This window comes from Mus caroli, chromosome 5 (assembly GCF_900094665.2).
Source record: "Mus caroli chromosome 5, CAROLI_EIJ_v1.1, whole genome shotgun sequence".
Taxonomy (NCBI): domain Eukaryota; kingdom Metazoa; phylum Chordata; class Mammalia; order Rodentia; family Muridae; genus Mus; species Mus caroli.
This window is the reverse complement of record NC_034574.1, coordinates 134,089,825-134,105,270: the sequence shown is the minus strand read 5'-3', so window position 1 is coordinate 134,105,270 and position 15,446 is coordinate 134,089,825. Positions and strand designations below refer to the sequence as shown.

Below are 15,446 nucleotides of genomic sequence, written 5' to 3'. Positions count from 1 at the left end.
CCCCACCCCACCCCACCCCCGCTCTCCAGACTGTTACAGAGTCCTGGTCACAGAGGACAATGTAGTGCATACAGGAGAGTTCATTAGCACCTAACTGCATAGGCATCTATTCTGCACACAGTCAAATGATCATTGCTCTGGGTGAAGAAGTTAATGGGAAAAGAAAGCCAACCGAATGAACAGAGGGGCTCAATCTATCTGAGCTTCAGTGGCTTCCGTGCTGCCCGAAATCCACTAAACTGTGCTAAGTGCTATTTCTGCTAACCTTTTAAAAAATCTTTTAGGTTCAACAATACTTTCAGATCCGCCAAGTCAAACAGGTAATGGGAAACTTGTTAGTGCTAATCTGAGTGTACTTTTAATTCTGCTATAATATGACTAACACTTGCAAATTTGAAAGACACAAAATTCAGTGTTAAATAGCATTTTACTCTGTTTTCACTTCAGGGCATTCTTTTCTTTGCATGTAACTATGCAGCCTCTTCAGTCTGCTGCTCACGGGATGTTCAAGTGCCAAAGAGATGCTTCACATGCCCAGTGCTCTGGTGGCACATTTCACAATCACAGAGGTTGGGTGCATTTCTCATTATTACCTACTTGGGAATCACTGGGACATCTCTAACGGCTTTGCATATTTTCCAATTTTACTTATTTATCTTGGCTTGCCCACATTTTGCCCTTTTGATTGTGAAACTTCTAGGCAGGGATTAATACAAGGCCACACTGGGCTTAGTTTTGTTCTTTAGAGAAAGCTGTTAATTCTTTTTTAATAGCACACAGCATTTTGCGAACACTGGGAACTTCAATACTTAATGCATACACAGGTAGGCAGTTATCAGCTGCAGAGCAGATCATGCTCCTGAATCACTAATGTGGCGAGACAGGCTTTCCTGTCTGATCAGTGCTGTGGAAGGATCAAAAGATCCTCAGTAAAGCTCCAGCTACACAAGGATCCTACAGAAGAGACTCTGGAATCTACAGAGCCTGACATTTTCCAAAATGGCAGCCCTCTGTAGAGACAGCCAACTGAGCAGAGGCCTCTGAGCTGATGTCCTTGAGAATACACACTGGCGTTTAGGTAGGACCATGTATGCTGAGTCGGGGCCGGGAGGAGACCCTGAGTGGTAGAAGAGAAGCAGAGGAAAGAATGAAGTGTAATCCCAAGTACTGATTCTGTCCAATGTCCACAGATAGATGTAAAGGACAACCTCACAGGTAAAGACCAGCATCCTGAAGGAGATGCCTGGATCCAGATACTTACTGGAACTTATTCAGATCACAGTAAAAAGGGATAAAGACCCTTTTGGGACTTGTCACAAGGATTCAGCATACGTGAAATGCTCAGAACAGTTAACTTGCTCAGAATGTGAGTTATTAAGTAGAACACCCTAGACCGTCTATATCCCTGCCCGTTGCCAGTGTGTCTGCCTGCAACAACCCCACCCCCACCCGCCATGCACTGAAGGTCATGACCGTATGTGCTCACAATACCACTTCCACTCCGTAGCGATTGCCAAATCATTCCATGGTTATATAAAGACTTAGTCTTTTAAGGCTCATTTCGAGTCTTGCTGAGCACAAAGATGAAAGAAAACATTTTTTGATGCTACCTGTCTTTTTTAAAAGAATGATTGTACATTTGGCTTAACTGTGAGCCCAGGAAAAATGCAACACTCAGTTCTTCTTTGTTCTCTCTGGAGCACAATGTGCTAACTAACCCACCTGCCTATGATTATTTGTACCGAAGTGAATATCTCATAGTATAAGATGTCATAGTACTGTAGTTTGGGAGCCTTTCTTTTATCCTATAGTTATAGCCTAACAGATTCTAATGAAGTCTACCAAAGTTGGAAAACTCAAAAACAAAGTTGCTATCAGTAAGGAAATAATTTCCAAGTATTCCAGTGTTTTATAGTGAGCAATATACTACTGCTTTAATTATAATATGGTTTATAACCTTGCTTGGGCCTACACCACTATGCTGGACTTATTTTTTTCTACAATATCCAATGACTTCTCTTGCCAAATACACCTATCTTTTGAAAGCTGCTCTGCCCCATCTCAGTACCACAGGGCAGTAGGGGACTGCTATTTCCCTCACTCTACAAATCTCCATTAGCCACAGACTGTGTACCAGGCATTGCACTGCACGCTGTGATCACAATGTGGAGACTGTAATGGAAATGAGGAAAGCAGCCGATAAATCAGAGCGCAGGTAAATATTTAACTACAATGTGATCAACACTGCAGAAGGGAAGCAGGGCAGATGGTGAGCTCCTACTCCTAGACCACATCTACCTTAGCAGAGGAGAGCATTCTGTGCAGCCTTGGGGCGAGTGGGAGAGACACTCGGGAGTCAGCAGAGCTTGACCACAGAAGGGAGAGGAAACAGAAGAATGGCCGAGAACAGGAGGCAGTCTGCAGAGCTCGCTACAGCCAGAGGTAAGTGGGTAAAGGGGCAAAGATGGCTCAAGGTGTACAGGCTGGATGCGGGACTAGACCGCTCTCTGTCTCCCCTTCTCCCTGCCCCTTCCCCCACCCCTCTCCTCTTGGCCTAGAGGCAGTGGGTTCACACAGGAAGCATGTGTGGTCTGAGACACTGACTGGGTTAGAAACCACAGGCCAGTCTGGGCCTGCCAGGACCACAGCTCCAGTTCTGACTGCCTGAAGGCAGGAGGCAATTAAGTCAGAGAGCAGGCACTTTTTCTATTCAGTGAAATACACAGATAAAGAAGAAGATGGAGGCCGTGTGGAAACAGTGACTTCACGCATATTAATGTCAAGTTCTGAACTTTACAATTCCCCTGCTGTTGCCCTATGGGGAAGTTAATAAAGAGAAAGGAGGGGAGGCCACCGTGGGAGAGCATTCTCCTCTCCATGGGAACAGGGCGAGCAGCACCTTTCTGGAAGGTGCAAACCTCAGTCCTACCACTTTCAGATCTCAGACATCTTTCCTTCCACAGCTACCTAACTGAGCTGTGTAATCTGACACTTGATACAACAACGCCATAAAGATTTATTTGATCCATAATCATTACCTTGACAATGAAGATAAAATCTACTGAGAAATCATAAAATACTCTGTACTTTAAAGGCGACAGCAATGCTTTTAGCAGCGAGTCTTTCACCCTGCTTCCCAGAGCCCACCATCTGCTTCGTTAGTATGCCCTGTCACTCGAAACTGCTCTTGTAATTGCAATCCTCCCATTATGACAACACTAACTGAATATGAAGGAATGGAGCAGAGACAATGAGCAGAAAAGGGGGGGGGGTGACTTATTTAGTAGCCGTGGCCTCTCACATCCCCAAACAATTTGAATGAACTAGAATGCTTTCAGTATGCATGTGTTGGGCCACAGACACCAAGCAATGGAGAAGACAGTGCCCACTCCAAAGAACTGCACAGCCTTGTGATGGAGATCATTTGTACAGGTTTGCTGTGGAGAACTCAGCTTTTAGAGTTCAGGAAGCCACTGTAGAGCAGCCAATATTGCAGATTGGTAAGGGTCCTTTAAGCTCTTTGTATGCTTTTGTGTGTGTACACAGTCGCATCTACATCCATATTTGAACACTATCACTTTGTGGTTTTTCTCAGATAAAGGGCATCGTTCTTCAAATCACTTTTTGACCCATTACTGCTCGATTTTAGTCTACCCCAGCCAAGATAATATGGATCTAGGTTTGATGGCTCTAAACTCTCTCTCTCTCACACACACACACACACACACACACACACACACACGCCACATAAAATACCAATTTTCATTGATAAATACATGTCACAGTTTCTAGATCTGGCCATTCATAGTCTATCAAAGCATTTTAAATGTTTTTATGGCAAAGGAAAGTTTTTCTTTTGCCCATTCCAACCTTGTTTGTCCTTTCTCAGTCAATGGTTGTGAAGACTAGGTTACATAAAGGAAAACAAAGCACTTTGTAGGCACTATAAAGTTTTATACAGCCTCAAAGGAGTAAACCCAGTTAGTTCCCAGTGACTCTGCTTCCAGATGCAGACGCAAGAAAATTGGAAATGTGTCCAGAGGAGAATCTGAATGCTAAGGATCACAGTTTTGTAAACAACTCAGACGACAGATTTTAGACAATGAAATCAGGACACATGAGACAATGTAGACTAATCTTTCAAACACCTTGCTAAGTAGGAGAAGCCAATCACACAAGCAAACACATGTGAGTCCATGTTTGAACACATCTAAAACAGGGCCAGGGGACTGAGGTGGCTATTAATTGGCATGAGTTCTGCAAAGTGTTGAAAGTGTAGATGACCATGCAATCGAGAGAACATTTTTGGAAGATAACTAAATTGTGTACTTTAAAATGATAAGTTTCATAGCATGTAATTTATATTATGTGGACACACACACAGCAAGTAAGCCATTAATTTTTCAATTCCATGAATTTGCTGATTTTGCTCATTTTTTGTAAAGGTCCATAGACATAAGGAAGAAAAAAATTTAAAAAGAGATGAATGTTTTCCAGATCTGGAGACATTTTGTGCTGTTGCTGGGTATTGTCCCCACCTCAGGACTCTGAGAATCATGGTGGAGGACCTGATTGGAGATGTCACATCTCCAGATTCTAGCACTCCCCCTCTCTCCAAGGCCAGCCAAATAGTTCATTCTGCCAGCATGAGATCATTTCTCTCACAGAGCTCCTGGGACTCTTCACAGTTACCTCCATGCCACCCCAGTTGTCTCTTCCTGCCTCTATTCCCAGCATTTGCAAACCAACATTGTAAGTCTTCTGGATTCCTCTTTCTCCCCATCTGTCACTTCTAAGCCATCAGTAAGCTCTCCTCCTCCTCCTCCTCCTCCTCATGGGTCTTCCAAGCCACACCCATCTCTGTTGTTGCCACATCAGCCCAACCAGCATGCATATGAACACTCAGCTGGACTTGCAAACACCTCCCAGCCTGTTCCCCATCTTACCTCTGGCCTCTCAGAGTCCATACCTCATCAGCAATCCCACTTAGCTTTTTAACCAGCCTCAGCACCGTGTCCCTGGTTAGCATCATCCAGGTTTTCTACATGCCAAGAGCTTACCCATATCTCTCTGCCAGTGTCCCCAGCTTCAGGTTGCAAAGGCTGTATGCTCTTTGCTCCTACTTGCCTCTGAAGTCCCACAGGCTTACTCTTGGATCTAGCTCTTTGCAATTTTATTCTTATGACTTTCCCTAGTGATTTTTTACAGATCTCATTTTTCTATGTCACCCAAGTTTAGCTGAAATACTACTTTGGTTGATACTTTTCATGATGGTCAACCATTTTTAAATAATATCACTCTTGAAACTGCAATCGTTTTATTCTTCATAATGTCTAACAACCACTAGAATTATCACACTGTTTATTTACTAAAACACAAGTTTCCAGAGAGCAGGAAGTGTTGTTCTGCTGTTGCCCTAAAACAAATGGTAGGCTGGTAATAAATATGTTACTAGATGGCTCAGTCTCACTTGGGCATTAGGTCGAAAGCATAGTGATTAAAAATAATATGCCTTGGAAAGGTCACATTCCTTAAATCTTCCAGGCATGGATTACTGATTAACCTAAATAAATTCATAATTGGCAGTTTATAGCAGGCAGCACAGAGGAGACACTGCTTTGGAATTAAAAGACTTTCACACATTTACAGCCTCTGCAGAAGGCTCCTGGATCCATCCCTTCACATCCTGACTACACATACCTTTTATGCAGCTGCCCTAAGAACTGCTACACAGCTTTCTGTGCACATGTGTAAAGTGACGCATGTGAAAGGTTCGTCTTTAGAATACTCTGTGTAACAGAAAACATTGCAGTGTCTGTCTAAGAGGCTGGCTAAATGATAGCCCAGCCATGTTGTGGAACACTGTAAAATCCCCCTGTGGTGGTGACTACTGTCAACTCCATAGAATCTAGACTTACCTCAGAAACACATCTCTGATCACATCTGTGAGGGAGTTTCTAGACTGGGTTAATTGGGGTAGGAAGTCCCATACTTACTGTGGAGTGGCAAGGCATCATTCCATGGGCTACACATACTGTATGACCCACTGCCTCACAGTCCTGCTGTAACAAACTGTAGCCCCTTGACCGGAGAGCCAACACAGACCCAGAATTCCTAAAGTTGCTTTTGCCAAGTATTTTGCCACAGCAATGTGGAAGATAACTATACAGTACTTTAATAAAGAAGCTATGTGTGCTGGCCGAATACCTGTTAAAGAGTGTTCTAAAGAAACGTGGAAGTGAAAAACAGGCCACAGAACAGCATCAGAATCCAGTGCCATGTCAGGAAGTAAAGGGGAGATGAGGAACTTCATCTATGCTTGGAACAGAGGGCCTGGAACTTTTCTCTGTAGATCTCTTTAAACGTCTTGAATTTTGAAGTAGATACATATATTAACTGTCCAAATAATGTATTTTCAAACTTAGTTCTATTTTTCTTTGACTCATCCCAAACAAATTATAAATTTGCTTCCTCCTATCTCTGTGTCTCTTTATCTCCCTCAATCTCTGCTAGGAATATCATTTTTCTTTCTCTTCTAATGATACCCTACATTTCCAACATCATGTTTCATGAGTTTTTCTGTATAAGATGACTCCCATTGGAAATGACTTCTTTTCCTCTGGGTCCTGGTGAGAACGCTCTGCAGTACTACTCATCAGATCTTGGCAGTGGCCGCATCATGGACCATCCATCTTCCCACTACAGCCTCCATCTACCGGTTTAGATGGTATGCTTCCCCAGGATTGAATGCTATTCTCTTCTCTACATCCCTGAAACCCTGGTGAAGAGTAGGTTCTCAAACTACAGCTGCTAAGATTAATATCCAGGAACAGGAAGCTTGTTACTCAGGGCTCACGGGAAACCATTCCAACTGGATCACTTCTCCACCCTTTAATAAAGTAAACCACGATGCTACCTAAAAGGACACTGCACAGTGAGTTTCTAGGTCTGGGTACCCACTGTATGCTATCGAGCAGTGCTCAGTTAAATCCTGATAAGTATTAGGAATCCTCCTAAGGACCCCAGGAGCTCACTCATGCTGGCCTACAGGTCCAGGGATCGACTGTTCCTGCCCTGTTTTGGATCCTGGCTTGAGCCCACTATGCATCCACCAGCACAAGGACCAGCACATTCCTGTGCAAGAATGTGCTCAACCAAAATCATATAAAAGTCAAACTGTCATGTAACAGACACTGGACTTACAGCAACAACTCAACAATCAGAATTCTATACTACTTTGTTAATCTAAATACATATGCTTATCATTGTGCTGTATTGGATAATTTTTTCCTAAGCTATATCAATGAAAGCTCTAGGAAGAATTGTGCCATACTTCTTATTTGAAATTAGGGACCTACTATGTGCTGGGCACCATTGTAGGGAGTCAATTTATAACCTAGTGAATGCTATCAAGTCCAGAGACATTAAACATGTTAACTTCCACAGGTCCCAGCCTTTTGCTTTCAAATTTCCACTTGAAACTTTCTAAGTATAAAGAGAGTAGCCACACAGAACATGGGGTGGGGGGCGGGAATAAGAGGACTCAGAGGGGTGAGAGAACCCTCTGCATTAAGAGGTGGCAGTCACAGGTTCCCTGTAGCATGGCTCCCCTTCCCCAGCTGCTTATCTGTCTCTCTTCAGATGGACTGAGAAGCAATGGTTACATGAGATAGCTGAGTTTTGTAACTGGACATCTAATTAAGCTGACAAATGTCACATGCTGTTTGCTACTAGAATGCTCTATTAGTAAAACATATGAACTAGGAAGGGAGGGAGAGAGGGGACTCAAAGGAACCAGTCTAAGCTCTAAACTTAGCTCCTGGTTCATCTGTATCACTGAATCCTTCCTAGGTTTCTGTGATCTACAGTTTGACTCATGGCCAACTGTTTTCAGCCTCAACAGTAAATAAATTTTATCTGCTATAACCAAGGACAGCCCCTTCTCTCTAAGCCCTATGCAGCTGCTGGCAGTGCCAGCCATCGGGACATTTGGAGGCTCCTTTGCTCCTGAATGCAGAAAGGACAAGGTTCTTCCTCTCACTCTCTAGTTCTCTCCCTGACTTGGCTCTGCCCTGTGCTGGCCTCCCCTTCTCTCTCTCCATTGTTCCTCCATGTAGTTCAAATGCCAACCCCCATTGTTCTTTCTGTAAGATCTCTTACAAACTGTCATGGAAAAGTTCTTCTTAGATGTTTCTAAAGGGCCCTTGTCTGTTTAATTCCTCCCGCAGCCTTTACATGTAACTCTACTCTGTACTATGAGGCCTCTGCCAAATACACCAATGTCTCCAGAGGAGTGGGGGCGTGGGGGAGAAGGAAGTGAGTATAGCAGGCTCTCACCTACAGAGCCCAGCTCACAAGCTCTATGTGTATGTTCCTATCTATGAGAGAGTGAGCAGGTGCAGAGGTCAAGAAGCTAGAAGGTATCTGTGAGTGGGGAAAAAAAGAGGGTTCAAGGAATCAGGTAGGGAGGGTAATAAAACACACGTGAGATGAGACTGAAAGGTGAATCCTGGTGGGGGAGGGGGGATGGGCATAAACAGGGGAGGGGGAAAGATCAGAGAGAGGATGGACAATCAGCCAAAGCAAACTGTACAAACACGCCATAAGAAAACATATGCCAATTACACCGTATACCAATTTAAAACAAATAAATTCGGACAATTAATTTAAATTTAAAAACAAGAACACAGTTTCATGTGGGTTCAAACTGTAACTGCAACTTAGAGAGCAGATAAGTTCCTGGAGCCGCAGCTTCCTCCTCTGTGGAACACACACACACACACACACACACACACACACTGCCCTTTCCAAAGGAGACTGGATGAAATGCAGATGACAATGGCGATGACCTTTAAATATCACTTATTATATGCCAGCTACAGCTAAGCGATTTGTGTATATGTATTTGTTAATCCTCACTAAGAATCCCATTATTAGCTCCCATACAGGTGAGGCAGCTGACGCACGGGCTTAGAGTAGATCCCCATGGTGGTAAGAACTCAAAACACCACCAATAGCTGTTCTGAGACTGTCCTGGACACTCCTAGACATACAGCCTACCTAATTCACTGCTCCGTTTATCTAAACTCTGCTAGGAGACTTCCACATGGCGCTTTATCAACAGAAAGAAATGATGAAATCCAAACTGCCCTGAAAATATAAGAACCTGAGTTCAGATCCCAGGCACCTATGAAGACACCACTTGTAATGCCAAAACTGGGAAAGTGGAGACAGAAAGACCTTTAGAACGCAATGGCCAGCCAGTCTAGCTACATAGATGAACTCCAGGTTCGGTCTCAAAACATAAGGTAGTGAGTGAACAGCAGACTCCTGACAGTAGTCTCTGGCCTCTACAAACATGCACATACATGAATACACACAAACATATGAACATATGAACATAGCAAGCCCATATTTCACTCCTTTCTACCGAACCTCACCAGACACAGAGCACAGTCTCATTTTCCTGCCTGGAGTCGGCCAGCACCAGGAGCAACCCACAGGCCTTCCTAGCTCTCCAGCCTCCGGCTCCCTCTCTACCTCAGCTCCAGCACAGATTTCCTCACCCCTTGAGTTCCTTCTGCTTCCTCCATTTCCACTTGCTCTACCCCTGTCCTGCCTGAAGAATAGATTTTGCAGGCAAACAAAGTGTTCAATATACAATTTGGGTTACGTGTTGAGCTTGGATCAAGGTTAACAGAAACAGGGTGCCAGCTCTCCAAAACCTCCTCATACAGCCACGGACCAGGTAGTGGAGGCATAGCAGATCAAGACCTCCTGACTGCATGAGCAACAAGCCATAGACACAAGAGCAGAGACATATATACAATCAGGTGCCATTTCCTTGCAGACTCTCCAGGGGCAGTATTCAAGAGGCCTTGAAGGCATCCCCACACCCAAACAAAACAGCATCTTAAAGCAGACCATCATGTGGGAGTGGAGTGGAGAGTGCTGTTTAACAGTATGAAGATGTGTGCAGTCTTGGTGAAGAACACCATCATGAAACTGAGCAGGAAGGATCACAGTAATCAGAAGCAGAAGGGTCAGTATATATTAACTGATTTTGTTTTAATGTCATGAGAAAGAAAGCCAACTCCTATCTCAAGCTGAGGGAGAAGCTAACCACAGCAGAGCCATTCTTAAGGGTTTATATTAGCCCCATGACAGGCCAGCACTATAGACCGCCAACTGTCAATAGACTTGACAGAACCACTTAAGCTAATTAACTAGTTAGATCTTTGAAATGCAAGGGGAACTGCATTGCGCAATTATCCTAAAACTGCAAACTACTAAATAAATATTGCATGCCTTTGGTAAATAAATAACATGGCCATTTTATGATATATTATTATTGAACATGACTGAATACAAGAGTATACAAAAGCCAGCAATTTTTTAAAAACTTGAATTAAAATATATATATTAAAGAAAAACAGCTCATAAACAGAGGACCCTATACTATTGCCTTACACATCAAAAGATAATAGTTCATTGAAGGCCAGGTCAAATCAGTAAGTTTATGCAAATGGGTACCTAAAAAGTATGATCAACATGTAAGAAACAAAGAGTAATCCTTTATAGCCTTCTTGCAGAACAAGAAAGATTAGATACTCAAAAATATTATTTTCCAGTCATTTGTCTTGCAGAATTCGGATCATAATTTCCTTTAGAAATAACAGCTGGGCTGGAGAGAGAGCTCAGCAGTTAAGATCACTTGCTGAGCTTGCAGACGATGTAGGTTCAATTTTCAACACTCAGACATCAGCCCACAGCCATCTCTAACCCCAGTTCTAGGGGACCTCTTATGACCTATAAAGGAACCAGGTATGCACATTGTGTGTGAGTGTGTGTGTGTGTACAAACACACTCACACACACACACACACACACATATATATATATGCATACATATGCAGGCACACAGAGGTATAAATAAAATAAAACATTTTAAGGTAACCATCACAGTATAATTTAAAAAAAAAAAACCCAATGTGTCAATCTTTATAATTAAAGACAAGGTCATTTTACAATAATATGAAATAAATAAAAAGCAACATTGTAGACATAAAGTGAATTAGTTGGAAACAAAGTTAAAATGTACACAATAGTTTTCCCTAGGTCATCCCACAATACTAGCCTGTACTCAATTCTTTCTGGCATCTAGTTGTCTGCTCAGCCCTGCCTAACTCATTCTCCTGACACTTCAGAGTGCTGACAGGGAGGGCCTATCTACCTCTTTTGACAGAGTCTAGCATAAGGTCTGGTCTATGAAGCACACAGTAAGTCACTGGAAGTTTTGCTTTCATGGTTCTCCCTGCCTCAAGCCTGGGAACCCACTGAGAATGAAATCTTCTCATTGGTCCTTGTGTAGCTGATGCCTACAACAGTGCCTGACATAACAGGCAATTAAATACCATAACCATTAAATGAAATAACTTAATGTCTAATTTCCTGTAGCCAGCCTGGGTGATCAGAATAAACTACTAGGTAGTTCACTAACAAAAGGTTCATTTCCTAAAGAAAAATATCTAATTTATTAAATGATGGCGAGTTACTCAATATCACCCCCTGAGATAACTAATTTTCTGGATATGAGTAAACTGTTAGTATATTTATTTTTCCTTCATTTATTTACTCTTTGGCTCAGATATCTTTATTGCAGATGTAAGGTGCTGATCAGTTATCCAAAGATTTGTTCACAAAGTACATTGCTCAAAAGAAATAAAATTTCATAATGCCTCGCCCTGTAGAAGAGGGCTCCTACAAGCTTTGCTATCCATCAGCCACTAACAAATTCAGAATGGATAGTGCCTGTCAGCAAATGCTATAATCTTACATATTTCTTGCTGAACCAGGCCTGGTGGGGCTGGCCTGTCCTCCCAGCTACTCCAGGACATTGAGGCAGGGGGATGGCAAGTTTAAGGTTGACCTTGACAACAAAGAGAATTCAAAGCCAGCCTGAGCAACTTAAGGAGGCCATGTCTTAAAATGAAAAGTAAAAAGAGGGCTGAGGTCTATAGCACAGGCATAGAATGCTTGACTAGAAAGCGCACACATTAAGTTCCATGCCCAGTACTACCAAAAATCAAAAAAAAAAAAAAAAAAAAGAAAAGAAAAAGAAGTTTCCTGTTGTGGGCTCTGGAACTGTTCACACGAAGCCCAGAAATCCTGGTGTGTAGGAAGTGGGGAGTGGCTTGTGAACTGAGAGGGAAGCAAGACTCCAGCTAAGGACCTCGCTGCCCCCACGCATCATTACTGCACACCAGCATCCCTTGCCTGTGTTCCTGCACAGTCCAGGCAGGGAGCATGACTCAGCATGACAGCATGACCCCTGTCCTCTTCTCCAATCATGGATCCATTGGCAACCACTACTCTATGGCCCACTTGCTCTGGAGTTCACTCAGTCTGGCCACATAGAGGGACAAACTAGAATAGGAAAGTTCCTGCTTTATGTGAATGCATTGTTTTGATAAATGTACCGTTCCTGTTTATTTCACAGCATCAAAAACTCCGTGATTCATCAATTAACTTTATAGTTTCATTTTTGTGCTTACATACACATATATGTGTATCTCTATGTAATGTCAGTATAAGTGTTGAGTAGAACTTGTGATGAATAATCAGAGATTAATGACCACCCCCTCCCATCCCAACTAGCCTCTCTTCTCAAGCATGCAAACGCTAGAATATTGGCTTATCCCTGTGTAGTACCCTGGCTGGATGCTTAACACTCTCAAGTATATCTCCTTGAGTTAAAAAAAAAAAAACAATCTCTCAGGTTGATGAACGCACTGAAACCAATGTGAGAAGAAAGGTAAGATATGAACATGTCTGCTGGAGTCTAGAGAGTATGAACTTGGCAATAAAGTACCAAGGAAGCAGAGCAGAAAGGGAAAGAGGAATCCAGCAAGGTCTCCTCAGATACAAATGCAGAGCACGGGTGCTGATGTACTTGCTACTCTCTGGTGGCATGGTGAACACCTGAGGTGATCTGACTTAGGAACACAAGGTTCCCTTTGGCTCACAGTTTTGAAGGTTCCAGTCAGGTGGATTGGTTGATTGGTCTGGCTGGTTCTTCCATGAGGCCATAGGTAGGTGGTAGAGCATAGCAATCATCTCATGGCAGCCAAGAAGCAGCTGAGATCCAAATATCTTTTTTAAGATTATGTCTCCAATGGTCTAACTTTCGTCTACTACCCCGACCCCTAGTGATTCCACCGGGTCCCATAGCACCAAGCCTTCAATACAAGGGACTTAGGAGAATACTCCAGACTGAAAGGCCAGCACTATACAAGGACAGATCTAGGGCTCTGTAGTATATGAAAAGTGTTATACAGATATAGACTGGTAATCTTCACAGCCAAGAGTCTGATGAAATACACACATCCAAATTCCATGTCCAGGGAAACTCACTGTGACAGTAATTGACTTAGTTCACATTTCAATGCATCAGCTTTTAAATGAGAACAGAAATCATTTGGATTAACTACCCGACTAGCTTGTTTTTAGAGTTTGTTGAGAAAATGAAAGGCAACAGAACTCTACTGAGGTAATAAGATAAACTGCAAAGGGCCGGTGTCAAGCCCTCTCCAGAGCTGCTGTTGATGTTTCCCCGGCCTCTGCTCCAGGTCAGCAAGGCGGCGGCATAAGCAAGTCCATTATACATGCGCAAGCCACTCCTACTCAATATCTACCTGTGGACGTACCATCTGAGCATGGCGTGAACTCAAAGGCTGAAAAGTGCAGGAGAAAAGAGAAACAGCCCAGTATGAGATGATGAAGAACAGACTATGGAGGCCATGGAGCACACACAGGGATGACGCTGCAGATGCTGCTGCATAAACTCAAACTTTCTGACACTCTGTCTGCTGCAGAGAGTAAAACTGGTGTCCAAACCTGAGCAGCAGGCTGCCCTCTTTTCCGCTGTGTAAAATCTGTGCTATGACAAGGCTGCCACACTATGGGGCCGAGTTTTAGCCCCTATTCTACCCTGCCCCTCCTACCTCAACTCCGATTAATAGCAGAGTTCTTTAGAGTTCCCCAATCAATATGCTATGCTTATTTCTTTAATGTACTGCAGTACTAAAAACAGTTTTAGGAATAAGGAAGTTAGACGAGCCCAGGGTTGGATAAATCTTCTTCAATGAGAAACCCGAGGCTTCCCAAAGCCACAAAGGATGCTGGGAAGGATCACATGCTCCCTGGAAGCTCTTTCACTTCTTGAAACCCTAGTGTGTACTTTTTTTTTCTCTAAATCTCTCTCAAAACAGACAATGCCTTTCTTCAAGTCTCATTTGAATATTTTCATTAACTTAATACAAACCCCAGTCTTATTACATTCATTACAGGGGAGAAAATTAACAAGTTACAATGTTTGAAACCATGTGCTTTTGAACATACTCCAAAATAGCTTTTACATTCTTGCCCAATCGAAGCATATCTGTTAAAATTCCAATCACAGCAGCATTTTAAAGGATCTCATATCGTAGCACTGCACAGGGCTGGACCATTAACCAATGCGGTTGCTCAGGCTCTGAGCACTTGACCTCAGTCACATAAGAACACTGACAACAATCAACTGGCTCTCAGCCCAGAGAAGCTTTCAAAACCAGTTTGGAAGCACTTCATAATTTTAAACACTTTCCAATGAGGGCCTTTTGTACTGACTCTTCTTACACACCATCTCCCACAAAACAAACAAACAACAAACAAACAGAACCAAAGCCCGCGAGCACACTACAAGACTACATCGTGTAATAAACAAAGTCAACAGACTCCATTAATAATGATGCTTTCAATTCTGGCTTACCTGGGAGCCAATTAATTCCTTGTTTATCAAGGAGCCCAGGGTTGGATAAATCTTCTTTAAAGAGAAACCTGAGGCCTCCCAAAGCCACAAAGGATGCGGGGGGGAAGGCCCATATCAGAGCCCATGCTCCCTGGAAGCTCCTTCAGTTCTTGAATCCCAACTGTGTATTTTTTTTCCTCTAAACCATTTAGAAATTTGGACAAGAAAATAATAACCCACATAGAAAAAATGTAATTTACACATAAATCTGTAATAATACAACAATAAAGATATACACTGGAAAATTATCTTTCTGAAGTTAGAAATTCTATGTATAAATGAGTGAGACACCATTCATATCCCTTGATTGCAACCTGGAAATGTACTGCGGTAGTCACAAGTCAGAAACAAAGGCCAGGCATGCGCATACACAGGTACATGTACACTTCACAGGGGCTATACAAGTAGGCATCCAGCATGAATTCAGAAAATTGGAACACTGCATCTTAACAGTTATCATAGAATTTAAAAACAAATGGTTAAGGGGCCTGGGGAGAGGGCTCAGTGAGTAGGGCTTGCTGCACAAGCCTGAGCACCTGAACTGAGATGCCCAGCAACCAGATAAGGAGCCAGACGTCATCCAAGCACAGAAGAACCCA

The 15,446-nt window shown here is 42.9% G+C and overlaps 1 long non-coding RNA gene across 1 annotated transcript; it reads left to right on the top strand.

Moving 5' to 3' along the window:
- The first annotated feature begins 2,247 nt into the window (after window positions 1–2,247).
- Window positions 2,248–15,092, top strand: LOC110294224. The gene is made up of 3 exons (XR_002377928.2): window positions 2,248–2,442; window positions 9,851–10,042; window positions 13,628–15,092. It is a non-coding gene; the product is annotated as an uncharacterized LOC110294224 (long non-coding RNA).
- The last annotated feature ends 354 nt before the right edge of the window (window positions 15,093–15,446 follow it).